Source organism: Lycium barbarum, chromosome 1, assembly GCF_019175385.1.
Source record: "Lycium barbarum isolate Lr01 chromosome 1, ASM1917538v2, whole genome shotgun sequence".
Classification (NCBI taxonomy): Eukaryota; Viridiplantae; Streptophyta; class Magnoliopsida; order Solanales; family Solanaceae; genus Lycium; species Lycium barbarum.
This window is the reverse complement of record NC_083337.1, coordinates 84540286-84565632: the sequence shown is the minus strand read 5'-3', so window position 1 is coordinate 84565632 and position 25347 is coordinate 84540286. Positions and strand designations below refer to the sequence as shown.

The 25347-nt window shown below is 37.5% G+C and overlaps 1 long non-coding RNA gene across 1 annotated transcript; it reads left to right on the top strand.

The window, feature by feature from the left end:
* Positions 1-805: 805 nt before the first annotated feature.
* LOC132636208 (uncharacterized) lies at positions 806-23991 on the top strand. The gene is made up of 3 exons (XR_009581084.1): positions 806-1472; positions 1849-1909; positions 23732-23991. It is a non-coding gene; the product is annotated as an uncharacterized LOC132636208 (long non-coding RNA).
* The last annotated feature ends 1356 nt before the right edge of the window (positions 23992-25347 follow it).

Here is a 25347-nt window from a genome sequence, read left to right as displayed (position 1 = left end):
AATTGATTGAAATGAATAATTTATTGAAATGACATTTTTGTGTACCAAAGTATCTTGATTAAAATGTCCTTTTGAATAATTTATTAATGAAGGGAATTGCTTGTACTTTCTTTTGAATATTTTTACATGTGTATAATTGAGACATTTTTTTTAATACTTGAAGTCATAATTCTCTATTATATGAGTATATGTAAGTCATAAGACGAATAAACTATGGTTATCAATTTACCATACCACAGAATATTGAAACCAAACTTAAAAATTTCGAACCATACTGAATTAATTTTGTATGTTAATGGTATAGTAATTTTAAAAACCGTAAATCAAAATTATCTAATCAAAATTTCAAATGCCGTACCATACCCACCCCCACATGTGCTGATCCATACTCATCTACCGGAATCGGCTCATCCTCAGGAACTACCTCCAGATCCGGGGATACTGCTCTTGGCACGGCCCTGAGCAGTTGTCGGTAAGAGAGTGAAACAATGAAATTTAGAATTCAATAGCTATAGTATGTGTTGACACCTAATTTTTGCCCTCCAATAATTTGATTTAATTATTCGGAGTTCTTGAATAGCAAACAGAGTGAAATATACATTTTACGAGTCAAAAATTCCATTTCATTTGGCAAGATATCATAAACAATATTAGTGTATATCATTCTATATTTTTATATATTTCCCATAATTTTCAAGAATATTTGTTAGAATGTTAATCCAAAAATGGTTAAAACAATTATTCAATTGATTGTTTAAACTGTTAATATCAGGATTGAGAAATATTTTACTCTGTTAAATCAAGAGAACTGATTAATTAAATAAATAATCAACTGCATCTCGATTTTTGAGTCATCTGGCTATATCTGCAATTATTTCCAAGATTGACTATAATTGCATTTTTTGTTAATTGCATGAGTTAATCGGGGCTATAATTGAAATAGCTAGTTGTCTTCTATGTTTTAATTAGGGTTATAATTGAAATAACTATTTAGCTTTTGCATTGGTCACATTTGAAAATGATTAATTTGTTATACATTTAAACGTGGCCACAATTAAAATGATAATTAGTTGCCACACTTTTTAATTCGGCTATTTGTTAAATTAACTAGTGGCCACATTTTATACAAAATTTCCCATTTATGTATGTGTATATACGTGTATATACATATGTATACACACATACGCATATATGAAAACCGGTCGGGCCCAGTCCAAGATGGACCGACCCGGCCCAATCACGCATATAAGCGTGAAGTCACAGACCAAAGACCTCATTTGGTCTTTTTAAAGTGGAAAGGGTATGAAACCCTAGCCGCCCATCGTCTCTTTTCTCTCTTCACATTAGGATTGCTGGAAATGCAAAATTTAAGGCAAGGACTGTGATTTCAGTCAATCTACACCATTTTGGGTGAGAGCATTAAATGTTCTTATCCTCTCTCTCCTATTTCCACTGTAGAACTGTCAGGAAAGGTAAAAACCCTTTTCCTCTCTCTTTGCTTTTGATTTTCGGTTCATACAAGGATGAATCCTTAATGAATTTTGTCATTTTCTTCTCGATTGCTATTGGTTTTTGTTAAATCACATGGATTCAAGATGAATCCCTCAAAACCCAAAAGTCCCACATCGGTTGAAAATCAAACTTTGGGATTTTTGGGGTTCTATATAAAGAACCGCATCTCCTTCACATTGACACACACACACACACAAGTCTCAATTTCGATACAAAATACAAGTCTCGAATATAGAGAAAAAAATACCTAATTTAACTAGGGTTTAGCAATTTTGTTGAAACCTTTAACTAACTAGGTTTTAAGTCTAAAATGTTTTTATTTCTTTTGTGGTTGAGTATCGGGTGGAGAAGCAAGGGCTTCGAATTCCAATCTCAATAAAGGTTGCACTTGGAAAAGGTAATCTTTCCTCCTTTTAGTCATTTTTTAGTTATTTATATATGTGTTTAATTTGTCTGCGTGTTTATTTTATTTATTAATTGTATGTTAGATTTAGTTTAGCAGTGTATTTATATTTGTTTAGTTTAATTTAGTTGTTAGTTAGTCAAATATGTAATGGATTAATCATTAGCATGTTTAGTTCATTTATGTGAATGCTGTATATTTGTGCTTATTAGATTAATCTAGTTATTAACTTCTCTGGTATGCTCATTTAATTGTCATTCGCTTTGTTTAACCTATAACTTGTTTGGTGTTCTGTTCAGCTTAGTCTAGTATTGATTGCTGTATAATCAAGTATGTGTTAGGTTAGCATAGTATTAGTGGTCAATATTAATGAATGCTTATCTTTTCATTTAATTAGCTGTTAGTGTTAGCATGCTTAGTGTAATCCCTTTATTTCAATTCATGTTTAGCTTAATCTAGCATGTATTAGCCTGCATTTATATTAGTTGTGTATGGACCCATGTTGCCTTTGCTAGCTAGCTAATCAATGATGCTTGTATCCTTGTGTTCACTTGGTATGACCTTTGTTCTTGCCCAAAGATATGCTAACACACATTTATTGTTACTGTTTAGACCAGCTTATACACTAGTCCTTACTTATTTGCTTGTTATCACTATATGAGTTTGGTTCAGCATATGTGGATATGGTTAATTTAAATTAATTGTATAGGTATCTATGTTGTCTTAGTTGGATTCAAAATAATTAGTGGCATAAAAAAAACATCAATGCGTTCCCCAACCACTCCGCACACACTCTCTTCTCTCTCCTACGTCTCCATGCAACCCTAATTTAAAAAACTTTACTTTATTCATGGCTGCCTTGGCTGCTGGCCAGCCGTTACCGGCGAGTGGTCAGCCTTCGTCAACAACCAACACTATGCACTACACACCCCTCACTCAACCGAAATCTCACGATACTCAACCCACTGTCCCGTCCATCACCTCATCTCCAAACTTTGCTCAAACACTTGTGCATGGAATAATCCCCACGTCCAACCCCATTTGTGATCCAATACCAATGAAGGAGGTACTGTATGTTGATGGTATCCCTGTGGTGCATTGGACAACATCTGAAGTGTCTAGAATGGAGCAGATTGAAAAACCCTACAACATGCCATTGTTGGTAAGTTTTCATATAGATGGCCGGAATTAGAAGAATTGAGGAATATTATTCCTCCACTTTTGTCTCAGGCTTAACAACAGGAGGTTGATTTATCTCCTGGTATTAATTGAAGGATGGAAACTTGAGTGTCTCAATCAATGACAAAGGCACTGGTTCATTTCCTCCTGAGAGGGAGGTGATGAATGATTTGGCAGTTATAAAAGTGGAAAAGGATAATGTGCAGCAACTGGTCAATCAAAGAAGATAATCTCCTTTGAAGGAATTGCATGATGTGATTTCCTATAATATTAATGTTGGAACTGAGGAGGAACATGATGAGGGAAAAAGCAGATTCAAAGAAAATGTAGAAGAGGCTTCAGTGGAGCAGGTCCTTTGTCATTTGGTAAAAGAAGCTGGCATCTCTCCAAGATATATGCATAGAGGTACCAAGAAGGGAAAGAAACAAGCAATTACATGTTATAGCCCGTATTTGGTACGTTCGGATAATTCAAGATAATTGCGAGAAGTTAAGGGCAAGACTATTTTCCTGTAACACCCCGTACCTTTAACCTAAGCTTTGACCATGATCCTAGACTTAGAAAACCAGATAAAGAATGTGGGAATTGGAAATTTCCTCTTCAGCTGTAAGATGGTGGTTTACGCCCATGAACAGTGACCGTATTTCAGTTTACGGGCCGTAAATCAAATCGTAAACTGGTAGTTGAATGTCATATGGTTAAATACGGACCGTATTTCACCAAATACGGCCCGTATTTCAAATCGTAAACCGAAACCAAGGATTTCTGAGCATTCTGGAATTTGGCAATTTGATGTCAAATGGTTAAATACGGACCGTATTTCAAAATACGGCCCGTATTTCAAAATGTATTTGGAATTTGGGAAAACTTCCTTCATTAAAGTTGTAGAGCTTTGAAATACCTTTCCAACGGTATAGCATGGGGGTCAAATGGACATCTGTGCAAAGAGTTATGACCATTTTACTGAAGAGAGGCAGTGATGTCCGTATTTCAAAATACGGCCAGTATTTCAAAATACGGCCTGTATTTTGAAATACGGCCAGTATTTAACTGGGCCGAAAAATGAATTTTTCCAGAACAGTATATATTCGTCCATATCAATTCAAATCATTATTTTTCATTCCTTCAAGCCCTAGAACGACTTCCTACCCTCTTGCATCATCAAGAACACCAAGGTAAGCCTACTCTAATTATTCCAAATCAATTCTAATACCTATCCTTGTAATCTAAACAAGAAATTATCATTCCTAAACTAGGGTTTTCAAGAAAACCCATCTCAAGGTTCAAGAATTCAAGATTTTAAAAATCTTCTTCAAAGCTCAAGTCTTTAATTCAAGTTTTGGAGCAATTAAGGTATGTAGAACTTCCATCCACATGTGGGAATCTCTACGTTCTTCCCCATGCTCCATCTCTTGATATCCATGAAGTTCAAACCCTAGGGCATTAAACCCAACATATTGGTAGCCCGTATTTATGTACATGAATTTTGTATCTATATTCGTTATTGTATTCCTAATCTTCCATTACGGTTATTAGGAACCCTAGCTTAATCCATGAATCATGAATTCTTCCTCATGTATTCTCATTATGTTTATATGAAACTTTATGATTTTATGTAGCAAGTTACAAGCATGTTTTCAAGTCAATTATATATATATAATTATGAACTATTGTTATTACTCATGAATCAAGAACATGTTTGCAAAACTATGACAAGTTATCTCATGAAACCATATTACAAGATATTTCATGAAACCATGTTTACAAGTTATTTCATGAAATCATGATTACAAGTTATTTACAAGTTATTTCACGAAAATTATGGGCTTCTTAGCCAACTATATCATGTTCATGTTTTTGGGAATTGCTTAGTTAACCGAGAAGGCTCAGATAGCCTGAAACTACGTTGCCACCGTAGGATAAGGGTTGTCAGCAAGGAGGCAACACCTTCATTATGCAGTTTGGATCCTTACATGCTTATTATTACTTAAATCTCATATCCCTGGCAAGGTTGTGAGTGTTCTGCTGGTAGGACGCAAGTACCAGACCATGTTGTCGGTTATACTATAGCATTCCCCACGTTACAAGCAGTTTTACATACATGTATTTCCATTGATTTACTGTTTTCAGACTTTACTCACGTTTTATGCTCATGTCCAAGTTACATTCAGTTTCAGTTCATGTCCTATACCTATACTGTGCCATGTTCTTCATTTCAGCAGGTTTTACATACTAGTACTATTCACCATGTACTAACGTCCCTTTTGCCCGGGGCCTGCACTTCACGGTGCAGATACCGATTTTCAGGAGCATACATCTGCACAGTAGGATCACTTCAGTTATCAGCTTATTGGTGAGCCCCACTCCTCTCGGGGTTCAACATAGAGTCTGCATTAGTATTCAGTTTATGGTAGTCCAGGGCCATGTCCTGATAGTTAGTATTCAGACATGTTTTAGAGGTTTCATAGACAGATGTTAGTTCACAGAGTCAGTTGTGCTTTCATGTTTGCAGACTATTATGTTTTCATGATATTTCATGCTATGAGAAAATTTCAAGACTTTATTCCGCAAATTACATTTTCTTGATTCATTTAAATTGCATCATATAGATTATGTTGTTTTGATGCCCATGTTGACAAGCAAGCCATGAGGTTCGCTCGGACACATGCAAGCAAGGCCCGAGTGCTGTGTTACTCCCAGGCCGTGGTTCGGGGCGTGACAAAGCTTGGTATCAGAGCCCTAGGTTCAAGTGTCTTAGGGAGTCTATGAAACCGTGTCCAGTGGGGTCACTTTTATATGTGTGTGGCGCCCACACATATAAACAGTTGACCACTAAGACATTTAAGATTGTCTCACTTCTTTCAACTCTAGATCGTGCAATAGAGCTGTGTTCTTAGAAATCACTCGAACTCATGTTTGTTTCCCATTCTACCGAATACGCCTAGTCTCAATGGATGAGTAAAATGTAAAGCTAGTCGTTATCGATGTGTTTCTCTCCGATAGAGGCATCAGGAATTATTCTAACTCGTGTCATGAAGCTTAGAGCAGTAAGTAACATTCTCTTTCCATCGAATTCTAAACGTATCGAATGCGTAAGCGGCGAGAAGGAAAATTCGAGACCCAAGACTTACCAAATAGTGCATGGTGTGTTTATCAGGTGATAATACCCTTTTAAAAACAAGTTTCGGCATGGCAGTATACATAGGTTATATACCTTACAGAATAAGTTTATTTGGATTATCTAACCATGGAGCTACCATATAAGGGTGATGGTTCATATTTAAGACCCCACGAGGTAGGATGTTATGAAGTTAACTGCAGCAGGCATAAATTGTCCACGGTAGTTTTAAGTAGGAAATAGCCTAAGAGCCAATCACCTGTAATACTAGAAAGTATCGACTTTTTTTTAAGTATATATATATTTTTGTCATATGATCTATGCACATGACTAAGAAGGGACTGATGCGATAAGAAAACCACGAGCAGACGATATAAATTTTTGTAGGGTTAGTTTTAAATTATTTCAGCTTATTCAGATCAGACCTAGAGAGTATGACGTTAGTAAGCTACTAAAAGAAGCAGATATTACTACGAGATAAAAGATATGACAATTCTCTCTTAGGTTATGTGATTAAATATTTATCCCTGGTGTATAGTATGATATAAATTTTGAAAGTGTATAGAGAGTTTGGGGTTAGTTGATCCAATTCCTTGTTTAAGACAGATGAAATTTCCCTAAGTGTGATCCATGTCTATAGTTCAGAAAGATAGTATACAACTCCAGAATAGAGTCAGATAAGGAGGAAAAGTTAGAAATAACCTTATGTTTCACTTTAGTACTCAGAGAAGAATTAGAGATTATGATGCTAGTAAGTGGTCAACAGAAGCATAGTGAGTAAGTTTGAATAGACACAGTGAATTAGAAAATTTCAGCAGAGTTAGTAGAAGTACGATTTGAGTTACTTAGTAAAGTTAGCACTACTAAGGTAACTGCCTGAATACACCGAAGGCGTGTTAGAACCCAAAGGGTTTAAGATAAATTTGAGGTATAGAAATTGGTGAAAGAATAAAACCATCTAAGCAGTAAGAGAGCAAGCTACAGAAGAAGAGTCTTTAAGAGTTATCAGAAAAGAGTTTTCCCCAAGACTGACAAAGCTAGCATGCGAGTTATGTACATTAGAAACCCGTTCATTTAAGTAATCCAGTTTTCCTTGTAAGTAAGACTTGCTTAAAGTAAGCGGAAGAAATGAGTCGTCAGTATTTTTGAGGAGATTAGCAGAGCTACTAGATGACCACTTATCGCTAACTCGAGAGATCCACAGGCTTTAAATGTTAAGTTTTGAACTAAGGGGGAGATTGTGTGATAAGGTACCGATATAGATTATGTGTTTCGTAAGTTGATAGGTGTTGAGGAGATTATGTTAGAGCATCACAGTTTTATGAACCCAAAATAAGATGCATAAAATGTGATTTTTTATCATATTGTTGAGATCAAGTACTAGGTAATTATGTTATAAGATAAAGTTCTAGAGCGAATAGTGGGTTTTAAGGGTATAACGGTTCCAATTCCAGAGTAATTCATGTACTATGTGGTACTAATGCCCAGACGTACTCTACTCGTGCCTTTCGTACCCATATCATGCCCATGTTAGAGATTGATACTCTGCGTTTAAGATACAAGAATTAAGACTTCATACGATAGTAAGGTATGCAAGGGAATGTCCTTTCATGTTTCGCACATCAGGTGTGCTCGTGTCTAAAGTTAAAAAAAAAAAAAAACCGCATTCAGGTCTCACGTATCTGTCATGCTTTTATACTCATGTCCATGTTCTAGCATCTAAGTGCTTTTCAAATCTGATGATGATCTTGACCCCTATGATTATGTTATCCATGTTACCACATACTCGTGCCCCAATTCATTTCGCTATGCATTCCATTTATAACGGTATTGTAACAATGATTTTGTGAGATAATAATGAAGGTGAACCAAGATGGATGTCCTACCCATGCTTCTATGTAATTCATGCTTATGTTCCTTTAGCTAATGTTTTACGATCATGACGACATGATTCCTTTTTTCCTTTCGCTAAGTATCTAGGTCTCGTTATGTTCAAGGTGACTTTCTATCCATGTCTTAGATGCTCGAGGAACGAGTTATACATGTCTATAATCCATTCTTTCATGTGCCTTATTTATAACACGGGCGTTTACTCACGGTGATAAGAGTAAGCTATGTTGAACCATGTCCTATTTTTTCGGTATATCTAAATTCTAAAGGTAATGTTTTATCCATGCCTTAGTCTCTGAGTACCCAAGAGTTAGCCTACAACTTGTGCTCTATGCAAGTCAGACTAACGCCTTAGTCTTACTTCAATACTCATGAACTCAAGTCCATACGCCATGGTATGTAGGTACTCATATAAACGCCATATTTTTCATGGTCCCATGCCCCATGTCATCCTATTCACGTTTCATGCCATATGAATCACGTTCCCATATACGCATGTTCCATGTTACGTCCTCCATGTATAATGCACCATGCCATGTCTGTTCTCTAGAGCAAAGTATCTCATGTGAATAGTACCAATAATTCTTTTTCTCTCAGTCCTCTATAATTCGCTCATGAGAATGAGCAAGATGAGCTAAGGAATTCATAATCATGATTAACAGCTAACAAGATAAGCAGAAGTAAGATGCATTCCTATATTCAAATAGATAACTTTTCATATAACCTGTGGTACTTATCTCAAGAGTATGCTACTCAGATTCGACGTATTCATGTCATGCCTATGCTAGATATTTATGAATACCTATGTTAGGATCATATTCTTGTTATACGATTCAAGTCTGTTGCATTCGCATCGAGTTGCGCTTACATTCAAAGCCTAAGTCATACTCCTATCTCATATTACCATGGTGACATACGAACGTCTGTGATTAAGTCTCTAAGTATCCAAATCCTACACGCGCTTAGTATTCAACCCACGTGTTGTAACAATCGTGTTTTCGATATTCAGATCCCATGTTACGATATCCACTTTCACACGTATTCGTATCTCATGACAGTTTAGCACTCATGTATTCATGTCATCCAGTTTCATGTATTTATGTCCCACGTCATGCGTCTCATGCCCAGGTAATCATGTCATGTTCATGCCTATTTCCAGTACTTCTGTCATTCATGCCTACGGATTTTCTTCCAAACCCCATGCATAGTAATCATATAATCATTCAGCCAATATCCGTGTGTTCAAGCCAGCTCAGTATATATGTTAGCTACATTCAAGATCCAGTAATCACGTTATATCACATCATGCGTATTAAGATACCGTGTGAGTTGTGTGTTGGTACTTTAGTTAGTTGGCAGGCGTTTGAGAAATGTCGTGAGGGTTCGGATTATGAAGGAAGTCCTACCATAAATTTTGTAGATTCCAGAGTTAGTAGCGATTCTTAACCACTAGCCATAAATCGAGGACAAATGTTTCATGATTCTCATTCATGTAGGCGCTACTCAGTTTCATGTTCCCCATGTACATGTTTCCATGTAATCACGTACTCAGTTCTCATGATCCATGACCATGTTCCCACGTAACCATGTCAAGCTCTTATGTTTTACGTCATGTTTCTTTCATGTTCATGAATTCAAGCCATGTCCAGCCATGTTCTTAACCATGACCCATCATTCGAGGACGAATGATCCCAAGGGGGAGATATTGTAACACCCCGTACCTTTAATGTCACACCCTAACCTTATTAGGGTGTGATGGGCACTCGACCCCACATACAGAGCCGAGCGAACCCGCAGACCCTGATTACACACCTAATTTTTTTTTTTTTGAATTCTGAAAGTCAATTACAAATAAAATACATGTTGAGCTTTTGAAATTTTCTGCTTACTATTTCCAGAATTTAGCAAATCTGTAATTATATAAAATTTACTACATAACACAAAATGACATATCGGCTGATGGAGCCGCTTACAGACTGACTATCATTACCCACAACGCTGTCTGCAAATCTCTAATACTGATCAGACATCACAGCATACATACTCTGACTCGGCAGCACTCCTGGAGGAAATGGAGCCCGCCAATCCACTGGATCATCTTCAGCTAATCTCGTCTATCCATTTGTGGGTACCTGCGCGGCATGAAACGCAGCCCCCGAAGAAGAGGGGGTCAGTACGGAATATGTACTGAGTATGTAAAGCATGAGTACAAAAAACGAAACCATGACTAAGACAGATAGAACAACATACAAATAGCCTATCCAGAATACCAAACACTTATTATTTTTCTTTTCCAGACACGAATCATACTTACTCATCTCGTATGCCAGACGGATTACAGAACGTACAAATTACCCAAATGATGTCATATAGAAAACGGAATACAAAATATACGGAAGGTCAGAATGCTTACTCTCCAACACAAGTCATGCATATCGGAATCGGATATCATATCACATACGCGGTAACCCCGGGGACATATACCACGCCGGGACAAATACCATATCATACATACGGTAACCTCGGGGACAAATATCACGCCGAGGGACCGGTCACATCCTATCATATACATGATAACCTCGGGGACAGATAACACGCCATGGAACCGGTGAACAATGCAAAGGGATGCGCACGATAACATAGGAACGTGGTCGCCACTCCTACCTTTGACGCCACAACACATCATATTTCAGAAAATTTGCTCCAATCTTCGTCACACATCATAACATAACCACGATACCCGGGGGCGGACAGATAACACGGCACCCCGAGCCCGGACACATCAGACTTCATAATATATCCTCGGTAACCGGGGACGGACATATAACACAGTACCCCGGAACCGGACACATCATACTTTCGGAATTCATATATGGAACCCGACCCTCAACAGAGGACTCGGCGAACCATCCGCACGATACATACCGGCCCGGGACTCGGTGAAGGAAATCATAACATATGCACGAGCAGAATAGTGAGAAACCGAATGCACATAATTCAGACTCAATAGATTAATCAAACATATTCTCAGAATATCCATAACAAATTACTTATTACAAAATACTTATGTCAAATTACTTTTATCAGGATATTTCTATCAAAGTACTTATATCGCTTTTACTCAATCAGGATACATATTCCCAAATTACTTGTAGCATAATCTCTCATATCAGAAAACTTATACCAAATACTCTCATCAGGATATTTATATCAGAATGTTCAGACCAACATACTTATGTCAGAATACGGATGTGAGATTTGCTTAAGTCAGGATTCACCTATCCAGGGTATTAGTTGCCTATATTAGGGAGAACATACAGATCACAAATAGACTCGGGATCATAGAATGGAATAACCCAAAGTATATATCAATGTCATACCCTACTTAGCTCTAGGACATGCCAAAAGAATGAAAGGGTAAGCCTTACATACCTGCGCCGCGACCAACTAGTTACGCTTGTTCATCCAACTTGTCAATCTACATTCAAAAGGATTCATCCATTCATTAGATTCGTTGTCACATACTTGCCTTAACCTTTCAAACATGTTCACTTATGTTCTGCCGGAATTTCGGCAGCATCTCCCCTGTAAATGTACCATCCCCGAGAATACGGCTCGGCCCCAAATCAACAACAACAAATCCGGGAATTTGACCCGGCCACAATATCCACAACAATGACAACAAACATTCTAACAACATCGACCATTAATGTAAACGCACTTTAACATCAACAACCTTCTTTCGCAATATGCGACGACATTCCAATTACGTTCAAATCAAGATATATAATCAATCCAAAACCATTCAAACATGATTCCATAACATTTCCAACAATCCACAAAATTTTCCAACACAACCCGACTCAAAATATAAGGCAACCCGAAACCTTCCAAGTCCAAGGAAATATCAACAACACATTTCTTTCCCTCCAAATTCATAGACCATACCAACAATCTATACATTAGCAACATTATTTTCATCAACACAAAGGACCATATTAAAATCACATTAGCCTCCAAATCAACCCACACCATACAAAAATTACATAAGAATCACATTAAGGTGTCTCCAAAATACTAACTAAAATTTGTTCACTCATAACCACACAAAGAGGCCACATTCGGCCACCACATCACACACACAACTTCATGCATTTCATCCATTTCGACATGTTACAAAACGTCTAAAACATCCACAATACACAATCCAAACATGCTAAATAAATTAGTTCATCATACCTATACAATACAACACATATTCGGTCAATGCTACCATCACACGGCTACAACTTCATCATGCATAATTTCCATATTCCTATGATTTCCACTCATTTCTACGTCATGCAATACGTCCAAGTCATTCACAACATACAAAGGGAGATGAACCCTTACCTTTTTTTTTTTCAACTTCCTCCACTTGGCTAGAATTTCTAGCTTGCACAATCAATGTTCCTCTTATCCCAAAAACCATTCCATGTTGTAGAGGACCTTCCAATTACTCTAAATACAAGAAGAAAATGATTTTTCTCCATCAACTTCCCATGGCTCATTTTTAGGAGCCATGGCCGAAACCCCCCTTAATAAGCTCTTTTTTTTTTTTTTTTTTTCTTGCTTTCTTTCTCTCCTCTCCCTTTATTAAAAGATGACCCCCTCCATATATATATATATATATATATATATATATATATATATATATATATATATATATATATATATATATATATATATACATATATAATGCAAGCATGTGAGGGGCACATGCCCTCTCTAGAATTTTCCTTTTCTTTTCTTCTTCTTTTATTTTCTAGATTTTTCTTCAAATTTCCAAAGATGACTTAATTCTTTTTCTTTTCTCTTTTTGTTTTCGGCCACATGGCCTCTTTCAAGAGATTTCTTGAACATTTGTGAAATGATCATTTTGCCCCTAGCCTTTTTCAATATTTTCATGGGCCATTTTGCAAATTTTTATTTTTCGCCCTTGACCTTCTCAACATTTCCATACTAATAATAATCATAAATAATATTTTCAACAACTCGTATATTAAAATAATTTTTGAAACATAGTCTCGTTCCTAACTTCTCTCCATTGCCTTGAATTTTCCGAACGTACGAAGTACGGGCTATAACATCCTCCCCCCCTTTAGAACATTCGTCCTCGAATGTTCAACTGACCTTACGGGAGCTCATAACACTTCGAGAGGAGGTTTCTTTATTGTTGCCCGTTTCTCCATGCCCATTCCATATAGTCGAGCCTCCCCGTCCTTGTATGGGCACTTATTCTGCGTCATGGGTTTTCTAATCTACTGGGCCGACATTTTATCCTTGTCTTTCTCAGATCATCTCTTTTCTGTTACTACTCCATGACCATCCCAGAATAAAAGCCACATCTTTAGACCCTTACCACAACTCCTCTTTAATCTTTCCTCTCGTATCTCTCGATACAGGCATACTTGTATTTGACTTCTTGTATTGGTGCTCATTGCGTTCACCGTCATTCGTTGTGGGCCTAACGTGGTCTCCCCCCCTTTTAAGGGGTTCCTTATGTGCCGACAGTCTTCTTATGAAGTCTTCATTCATACTTTATCCCTTACCTCCCTTTCAACCTTACGCCTACATATCGAAAACTTCTTATTCTAAATTCTTCCCTTGCCCTCTGTCTATGTCATCATTTTGTCCACATTTCCTATACTCTTCCATCCACCACTCGTCCTTTTTACTTGCTTAGCCCACCTACCCGTGATTTTTTTTCCTTACTTGCGCGTTTGTGTTGTAACTGTATATCCATGTTTCTTCAGCGTTCCGCTATTCTCGTCCTTAGCACAGAATCCTCGCTCTCCTTACCCTTGCTCACACACCCTCATAGCTACATACTTGTTCTTTTATAGATCTCTCATCTTAGCATTATTACAGACCTAAACATTCTCTTTTCTTGCTTCATACTTCCTTATCCTAGTTACTATCCCTTTATCCCCACTTATCGACATTGGTTCTCGAACCTTTTTCCGGTCCTCCGATCTCTATGTTTCCTCTCTACTCACTCCCTTTTTTTTTCAATATTATTATACCAGAACTTCCAATCCCAACCTATGGTAAAATAATAACATCTTACTTTGCCACACTCGTACCACATACTCTTGCCATCCCTCGGACTTCAGTACCTTTGTCTTTAATTATTCTTCATTCCCGCCTATTGAAATTAACCCTCGAATCTCACACACTCCTCTTTTGTTCCGTATTACCGTACTTTGCCCTCACCCCATGTCTGCATTTAAACCTCTATTCAATAATCTCGTACCTCATCAGGAATCTCCTCGCAGGGGTTTTCTTGTCTCCTACCCTTTTTTTTCGATATCTTGATTTCCTTACTCCTCATGTACTCACTCACTTCTTTTTCAAATACCGAACTGTTAAGACCTTTTTGTCCTTGACCCATAGTGAAAATAGCGTCTTACTTATAACATTTACACCATTTGTTTTCTCACTACTATTCAGGTTTCGGTGTCCCTTTACTCGATTGAGGTCTCCGTTACGGTAGCATAGGTTATTGGGACACACGTGTCTACTGATATCATCATATATGGAATAACGTATGCATCCACACCTACACATATAGTTATTATCAATTAACCCACAAAATATTTCCAAACTTTATTCAAGCCTATCCTAATTCCCGAGCTGTGACACACTTTTTGCCTCTTCACCGAGCTGGTCTGCCTCGTTCTCCACGTCTTATTATGGTCTCCAACCACCCCATACACCATAGTCTCACTCAGGTTACTCTAGTTTTCCATTTGTTCCCTTAAATTATAATTTTGCAAAATTTTCCCAATTACTTCCCAGGGGGGTCACCCATCCTGAAATTGCTCCCACCTGAGCACGCTTAACCTCGAATCTTTAGTGGAATCCGATGCCTTAATGTTGGTATTTTCGGGTCCACTTTCTCGCATGACCTTTACTACATGATTCGGGACTAATCGAGGTCTTACAGATCCCGGGACACCTTCGTGGCACGTCTTTTCTTCCATAATTACCATTTTACCCTTTTCGGTCCTCAGTGCTCACCTTTCGCTTCCGTGTATAACTACTTTTCATTCTGGGTTCCCAGACCCCTGCTGATAACAAATACACCTTCGCTGTCGTTATTTTATGGATGCCCCGATATCAGCCTGTTCGAACTTCTTACCCACCGCTTTTACATAGTAGCCTGTGGCAAAATTGATTGTCAACTTTCTGAATCCCCCATCCGACCTTGTTTTTCGTATACCATCCTCCTGTACACTGCAAATACCAATAACACCTTGCGGAACACACAGCTACACCACATTCCGGCCATCCAGGACTGCCAATTTTAGGTAACGGATCAAATACACCAGTACTTACCCCTGTGACATTCCATGTCACCACTCACCTTTTCCGTCGTACGTAAGGCTTACATAAGGAATTTCATTTCCTATAGCCTGGCTCTATTGCACGATCTATGACAGAAAGAAGGTCAACAACCCCTAGATGCCCTGTAGCCTCCTGTTTATAAATGTGGCGCGCTATACACCATAAACAGGACCCTACCGGACACGACTTTGCAGACAACCCCTAGGACAAACATGCTCTGATACCACTTTGTCACACCCTAACCTTATTAAGGTGTGCTGGGCACTCGACCCCACATACAGAGCCGAGCGAACCCGCAAACCCTGATTACACACCTAATTTTTTTTTTTGAATTCTGAAAGTCAATTACAAATAAAATACATGTTGAGCTTTCGAAATTTTCTGCTTACTATTTCCAGAATTTAGCAAATCTGTAATTATATAAAATTTACTACATAACACAAAATGACATATCGGCTGATGGAGCCGCTTACAGACTGACTATCATTACCCACAACGCTGTCTGCAAAGTCTCTAATACTGATCAGACATCACAGCATGCATACTCTGACTCGGCAGCACTCCTGGAGGAAATGGAGCCCGCCAATCCACTGGATCATCTTCAGCTAATCTCGTCTATCCATTTGTGGGTACCTGCGCGGCATGAAACGCAGCCCCCGAAGAAGAGGGGGTCAGTACGGAATATGTACTGAGTATGTAAGGCATGAGTACAGAAAACGAAACCATGACTGAGACAGATAGAACAACATACAAATAGCCTATCCAGAATACCAAACACTTATTATTTTTCTTTTCCAGACACGAATCATACTTACTCATCTCGTATGCCAGACGGATTACAGAACGTACAAATTACCCAAATGATGTCATATAGCAAACGGAATACAGAATATACGGAAGGTCAGAATGCTTACTCTCCAACACAAGTCATGCATATCGGAATCGGATATCATATCACATACGCGGTAACCCCGGGGACATATACCACGCCGGGACAAATACCATATCATACATACGGTAACCTCGGGGATAAATATCACGCCGAGGGACCGGTCACATCCTATCATATACATGATAACCTCGGGGACAGATAACACGCCATGGAACCGGTGAACAATGCCAAGGGATGCGCACGATAACATAGGAACGTGGTCGCCACTCCTACCTTTGGCGCCACAACACATCATATTTCAGAAAATTTGCTCCAATCTACGTCACACATCATAACATAACCACGATACCCGGGGGCGGAAAGATAACACGGCACCCCGAGCCCGGACACATCAGACTTCATAATATAACCTCGGTAACCGGGGACGGACATATAACACAGTACCCCGGAACCGGACACATCATACTTTCGGAATTCATATATGGAACCCGGCCCTCAACAGAGGACTCGGCGAACCATTCGCACGATACATACCGGCCCGGGACTCGGTGAAGGAAATCATAACATATGCACGAGCAGAATAGTGAGAAACCGAATGCACATAATTCAGACTCAATAGATTAATCAAACATATTCTCAGAATATCCATAACAGATTACTTATTACAGAATACTTATGTCAAATTACTTTTATCAGGATATTTCTATCAAAGTACTTATATCGCTTTTACTCAATCAAGATACATATTCCCAAATTACTTGTAGCATAATCTCTCATATCAGAACACTTATACCAAATACTCTCATCAGGATATTTATATCAGAATGTTCAGACCAACATACTTATGTCAGAATACGGATGTGAGATTTGCTTAAGTCAGGATTCACCTATCCAGGGTATTAGTTGCCTATATTAGGGAGAACATACAGATCACAAATAGACTCGGGATCATAGAATGGAATAACCCAAAGTATATATCAATGTCATACCCTACTTAGCTCTAGGACATGCCAAAAGAATGAAAGGGTAAGCCTTACATACCTGCGCCGCGACCAACTAGTTACGCTTGTTCATCCAACTTGTCAATCTACATTCAAAAGGATTCATCCATTCATTAGATTCGTTGTCACATACTTGCCTTAACCTTTCAAACATGTTCACTTATGTTCTGCCAGAATTTTGGCAGCATCTCCCCTGTAAATGTACCATCCCCGAGAATACGGCTCGGCCCCAAATCAACAACAACAAATCCGGGAATTTGACCCGGCCACAATATCCACAACAATGACAACAAACATTCTAACAACATCGACCATTAATGTAAACGCACTTTAACATCAACAACCTTCTTTCGCAATATGCGGCGACATTCCAATTACGTTCAAATCAAGATATATAATCAATCCAAAACCATTCAAACATGATTCCATAACATTTCCAACAATCCACAAAATTTTCCAACACAACCCGACTCAAAACATAAGGCAACCCGAAACCTTCCAAGTCCAAGGAAATATCAACAACACATTTCTTTCCCTCCAAATTCATAGACCATACCAACAATCTATACATTAGCAACATTATTTTCATCAACACAAAGGACCATATTAAAATCACATTAGCTTCCAAATCAACCCACACCATACAAAAATTACATAAGAATCACATTAAGGTGTCTCCAAAATACTAACTAAAATTTGTTCACTCATAACCACACAAAGAGGCCACATTCGACCACCACATCACACACACAACCTCATGCATTTCATCCATTTCGACATTTTACAAAACGTCTAAAACATCCACAAAACACAATCCAAACATGCTAAATAAATTAGTTCATCATACCTATACAATACAACATATATTCGGTCAATGCTACCATCACACGGCTACAACTTCATCATGCATAATTTCCATATTCCTATGATTTCCACTCATTTCTACGTCATGCAATACGTCCAAGTCATTCACAACATACAAAGGGAGATGAACCCTTACCTTTTTTTTTTTCAACTTCCTCCACTTGGCTAGAATTTCTAGCTTGCACAATCAATGTTCCTCTTATCCCAAAAACCATTCCATGTTGTAGAGGACCTTCCAATTACTCTAAATACAAGAAGAAAATGATTTTTCTCCATCAACTTCCCATGGCTCATTTTTAGGAGCCATGGCCGAAACCCCCCCTTAAGCTTTTTTTTTTTTTTTTTTCTTGCTTTCTTTCTCTCCTCTCCCTTTATTAAAAGATGACCCCCTCCATATATATATATACATATATAATGCAAGCATGTGAGGGGCACATGCCCTCTCTAGAATTTTCCTTTTCTTTTCTTCTTCTTCTTTTATTTTCTGGATTTTTCTTCAAATTTCCAAAGATGACTTAATTCTTTTTTTTTTTCGGCCACATGGCCTCTTTCAAGAGATTTCTTGAACATTTGTGAAATGATCATTTTGCCCCTAGCCTTTTTCAATATTTTCATGGGCCATTTTGCAAATTTTCCTTTTTCGCCCTTGACCTTCTCAACATTTCCATACTAATAATAATCATAAATAATATTTTCAACAACTCGTATATTAAAATAATTTTTGAAACATAGTCTCGTTCCTAAGTTCTCTCCATTGCCTTGAAGTTTCCGAACGTACGAAGTACGAGCTATAACATTTAACCTAAGCTTTGACCATGATGCTAAACTTAGAAAACCAGATAAAGAATGTGGGAATTGGAAATTTCCTCTTCAGCTGTAAGATGGTGGTTTACGCCCATGAACAGTGACCGTATTTCAGTTTATGGGCCATAAATCAAATCGTAAACTGGTAGTTGAATGTCATATGGTTAAATACGGACCGTATTTCACAATACGACCCTTATTTCAAATCGTAAACCGAAACCAAGGATTTCTGAGCATTCTGGAATTTGGCAATTTGATGTCAAATGGTTAAATACGGACCGTATTTCAAAATACGGCCCGTATTTCAAAATGTATTTGGAATTTGGGAAAACTTACTTCATGGAAGTTGTAGAGCTTTCAAATACCTTTCCAACGGTATATTATGGGGGTCAAACGGACATCCGTGCAAAGAGTTATGACCATATTAATGAAGAGAGGCAGTGTTGTCCGTATTTCAAAATACGGCCAGTATTTAACTGGGCCAAAAAATGAATTTTTCTAGAACAGTATATATTCGTCCATATCAGTTCAAATCATTATTTTTCCATTCCTTCAAGCCCTAGAACGACTTCCTACCCTCTTACATCATCAAGAACACCAAGGTAAGCCTACTCTAATTATTCCAAATCAATTCTAATACCTATCCTTGTAATCTAAACAAGAAATTATCATTCCTAAACTAGGGTTTTCAAGAAAACCCATCTCAAGGTTCAAGAATTCAAGATTTTAAAAATCTTCTTCAAAGCTCAAGTCTTTAATTCAAGTTTTGGAGCAATTAAGGTATGTAGAACTTCCATCCACATGTGGGAATCTCTACGTTCTTCCCCATGCTCCGTCTCTTGATATCCATGAAGTTCAAACCCTAGGGCATTAAACCCAACATATTGGTAGCCCGTATTTATGTACATGAATTTTGTATCTATATTCGTTATTGTATTCCTAATCTTCCATTACGGTTATTAGGAACCCTAGCTTAATCCATGAATCATGAATTCTTCCTCATGTATTCTCATTATGTTTATATGAAACTTTATGATTTTATGTAGCAAGTTACAAGCATGTTTTCAAGTCAATTATATATATATAATTATGAACTATTGTTATTACTCATGAATCAAGAACATGTTTGCAAAACTATGACAAGTTATCTCATGAAACCATATTACAAGATATTTCATGAAACCATGTTTACAAGTTATTTCATGAAATCATGATTACAAGTTATTTACAAGTTATTTCACGAAAATCATGGGCTTCTTAGCCAACTATATCATGTTCATGTTTTTGGGAATTGCTTAGTTAACCGAGAAGGCTCAGATAGCCTGAAACTACGTTGCCACCGTAGGATAAGGGTTGTCAGCAAGGAGGCAACACCTTCATTATGCAGTTTTGATCCTTACATGCTTATTATTACTTAAATCTCATATCCCTGGCAAGGTTGTGAGTGTTCTGCTGGTAGGACGCAAGTACCAGACCATGTTGTCGGTTATACTATAGCATTCCCCACGTTACAAGCAGTTTTACATACATGTATTTCCATTGATTTACTGTTTTCAGACTTTACTCACGTTTTATGCTCATGTCCAAGTTACATTCAGTTTCAGTTCATGTCCTATACCTATACTGTACCATGTTCTTCATTTCAGCAGGTTTTACATACTAGTACTATTCACCATGTACTAACGTCCCTTTTGCCCGGGGCCTGCACTTCACGGTGCAGATACCGATTTTCAGGAGCATACATCTGCACAGTAGGATCACTTCAGTTATCAGCTTATTGGTGAGCCCCACTCCTCTCGGGGTTCAACATAGAGTCTGCATTAGTATTCAGTTTATGGTAGTCCAGGGCCATGTCCTGATAGTTAGTATTCAGACATGTTTTAGAGGTTTCATAGACAGATGTTAGTTCACAGAGTCAGTTGTGCTTTCATGTTTGCAGACTATTATGTTTTCATGATATTTCATGCTATGAGAAAATTTCAAGACTTTATTCTGCAAATTACATTTTCTTGATTCATTTAAATTGCATCATATAGATTATGTTGTTTTGATGCCCATGTTGACAAGCAAGCCATGAGGTTCGCTCGGACAGATGCAAGCAAGGCCCGAGTGCCGTGTTACTCCCAGGACGTGGTTCGGGGCGTGACATTTCTAAAATTATTTTAATATACAAGTTGTTTATTAGTATGGAAATATTGAGAAAGGTTAAGTGTAAAATGGGAATTTCACAAAATATTCAAGAAGGTTCTTGATGGGGCCATGTTGGCCGTGTGGCATATGTCCATATTTTTATTAAATGGGGCTATATATAAATATATATATATGGACCAAAGCTTATATAACAAGACAAGTGTTCATATTTGTTTATTTTAAGAAAGTTCAAGAAAAAGGGAGAAGGGGACATGTGTCCACCTTGTGTTGGTAGAAGCTATATATATATATATATATATATATATATATATATATACAATTGATGACTAAATGAGTCATATTTTATCTTCTAAATCAAGAAGCTTGGAGAGAAAAGAAAAAGAGGAAAAGAGAGGGGGGTTCGGCCATGGTTGGCCGAACTTGGAGCCATGGAGTTGATCAAGAAACGAATATTTTCTTCTAGTATTCCAACTAATTTGAAGGCCCTAATTAACATGGGGTGGTTGTTGAAGCAAGCAAACCATTTATTTGTGCAATTCCAACCCTAGCCGAGCAAGAGGATGGATGGAAGAAGGTAAGGTTTAATCCTCTCTCTTATGTGTTATGAATGATTTGTGGATGTTGTGGTATGTAGAAATGGATGAAATTCATGAAATATGTGTGTGTAGGGATGTGGCCGAATAGGGGTTGAATTGGTGAGATGTGATGAATTGATTTTACTTAGTATTTTAATTGTTGTTGTCATAGATTCTATGATGTAAAATGAGGATTTAGTGGTTTGAAATGAAGTGGAAATCGTTTGTGGATTGTTGAAGAAGTTAATGTGATATTAGTATGGTTTCTTATATTGTATGAATGATATTGTTAATGTGTGGGTTGTAAATATAATTCATGAATTTGGAAGGGAGACATGTGTTTGGAAGATTGTAAGTTGGGTTGTTGTGATTGAATTTGAAAGAAGGAATTGTGTTGTTATCGTTCTTGTTGAATTTGGAAGGTTTCGGGTGAAGTGACATGTTGGTTGGTTTGTTTGAACATTATGTGAATTCTTTGAAAGTTCTTGAACCATGTTAGAATATATTTTGGATTGATTGTTGAAGTTGTTAGTATGATTGTTGGTATTGTTTTTGATAATTTGGCCGAGTTGAATTCTCGGATTGTTGTTGATAAATTGGCCGAATTAGATTCTCGGGGATGGTGTATTTACAGGGGAGGTGCTGCCGAAATTTTGGCAGAATATAAATGAATTCATTTGAAGGACTACGACAAGTATATGTCGATGAGTCTAATGATTATGTCAATTCTCTTGAATGTAGACTAGCAAGTTTGGATGAATAAGCGTAGCTAATTGTACGTGGGACAGGTATGTAAGGCTTACCCTTTATTTCTTTTGGCATGATCTTTGTGAAATAAACAGAAAAAGTATATGTATGATTTCAAAGAACCTCCTATTCTTAGAGCCACTAGGATGGCTAATGTTCTTGACTTCTGAAGAACTATTTTGCTATGTCTTGATACGGGTGTGTGGTTCCAAAAGTTCTATGTTGATTTGATCCAAAGCGATATTCGAAAAGTACTTGATATTATTATTGCTTTGATTTTTCAAAAATAGCTTCTGAAACGTTCATAGAAGGTTTTGTACTAAAACGTCCATAACTTTTTCATACTAACTTGGATTGACTTGAAACGTGTTTATGACTCTCAAGTGTCGATTTATGTACGTACCCATCGAGTTTTTTTTTTTAAAATATTGTTCTATGTGCATATGTATATGAAGCGACGCCTTATGAGATTTATGATCTTATTCTATGCTCTCTTAACGCTGTTATTCGTTGCTAGTCTCACCTTATAATAATTGTTCCTTCAAGGTGAGACAAAGCCATGATGATTATTCCATAATATATTCAGAGGTTACTGACCTTACGTCACTCCGATAGAGACATAACATTCTTTGGGCTTTCCTGCATGCTGCTTACATGATATATGCATATGATATATGTATATGATACATGAACATGATATATGTATATGTATATGGGGTAAGGGGAAAGGTGAGGCGCTATAGACGCATAGCCACCTGATCAGTTGGTATAATATGATATCGTCCCGGACGCGGGATATATGGATAAATGGATCGGGCTGCACGTTCCGCAGCAATATAATATATAAATAGATCGGGCTGCACGTTCTGTAGCAATATAATATATAAATGGATCGGGCTGCACGTTCCGCAGCAATATAATATATATATATATATATATATATATATATATATATATATATATATATATATATATATATATATATGGATCAGGCTGCACGTTCCGCAGCACTAAGCATGCATGGTACCCGCCAAAAGGCACTCATATGTACAGGTTGCTCTTTTATCTCACGATATGCTCTACATTTCCTTCGTGTCTTTATTCATGCTATGTATCCCTCGTATGTTATTATTCATGCCTTACATACTCGGTACATTACTCGTACTGACGTCCCTTCTTGTGGACGCTGCGTTTCATGCTGCGCAGGTATACCCAGATGAGTAGAAGACTTTGCTAGAAGGTGTTCCAGCAGGATTGGCGAGCTCTATTTCCTTCCGGAGTGTTGCCAAGTCGAAGTTTGTATGTTATGATTTCTGGATTGATATTAGAGACTTTGCAGACAAGAGTCGTGGGTATAGAATGTCAGTCTTGTAAGCGGCTCCATTAGCCGATGTGTCTTTTTACATTATGTTATAAACTCCATACGATTACAGATTTTGTTTGATTCGAGTACGATGAAAAGAAAATCTCTGAAAATCTTACTATGTATTTCATTTATTTGATATAAGAGTCCAAAGAGATTATGTGTGTAATAAGAGTCAAAGGGGTTCGCTCGGCCCTAAGTAAGGGTCGGGTGCCCATCACACCCTAGTAAGATCGGGGTGTGACATTACAGATACTATTCCTACAATAGTAGTACCAAAGACAGGTTGTAAGCCTATTTTTAAATGATGATGAAGACACTCTTTTGGAATATCAGGTTTGTGAACATGCAACAAGCTTTTCACAAAGTTCAAATGCTGCACAGACATCATAAATTTTCCATTATAGCTTTAATAGAGCCTTTTCAACACTTTAGGCATATTCAGAGATTTAGAAGGAGGTTAGGCATGAGATATGCCCATTACAATTGCAATGGTAAAATATGGTTCTTTATGAATGATAATGTGGATGTGGAGATCATGCAGGATTTGGAACAACAAATAACTGTAAAGCTGTTTTTTCAAGATTGGGATAAGTCACTGATGGTAACAATAATATATGCAAAGTGTGATCATCTGGAAAGAATCAGTTTATGGGATAGTCTATATAGTTTGGCTGATCACATGGATTTACCTTGGCTAGTAGGGGGTGACTTCAATGTTATTATGAATGAAGATGAGAAGATTGGTGGTTTACCTGTCTTTCTAGATGAATATGAAGATCTTGCATTTTGCATTAACTCATGTGAGTTGTTTGACATCAATTCAAGGGAAGTCTGTTTACTTGGTGGAATGGGAGGGCTGGTAGTGATTGTATTTCCAAGAAGTTGGATAGAATGGTTGCAAATTCCAAATTGCAGGATTGGTTTGGACATATGGAAGTGGACCATTTATCCAGAACTGGCTTTAATCATGCCCCTTTATTACTTACTTGGGGTGAAATCTCACATTACATAAGTAAGACTTTCAGATTTATGAAGTTTTGGAAAGAACATGAATCATTTTTAGAGGTGGTTAATCAAGCATGGAGTACTGATTTTGAAAGTGATGATTTTATCAGCTTTAAATTAAAGCTGAAGAGAGTGAAAACTGCATTATCTACATGGAGTAAGGCAACATTTGGTGATATTTTCAAGCAGTTAACAATAAGGGAAGATGTTGTTAGAATTAAAGAACAGTTATTTGAAGATGATCCTTCTCCTATGAACAGGATGGTGCTACAACAAGCACAAGCAGAATTAAAGAAGTATGTTCACTATGAAGAAGAATTTTGAAGACAAAAGTCACATATGACAAGTTTTGCTAAAGGAGACAAGAATACAAGGTATTTTCACAGTATTGTGAATGGTAGGAGAAAAAGGTTGCAGGTCAAAAGAATTCAGAATCAGGAAGGGATATGGA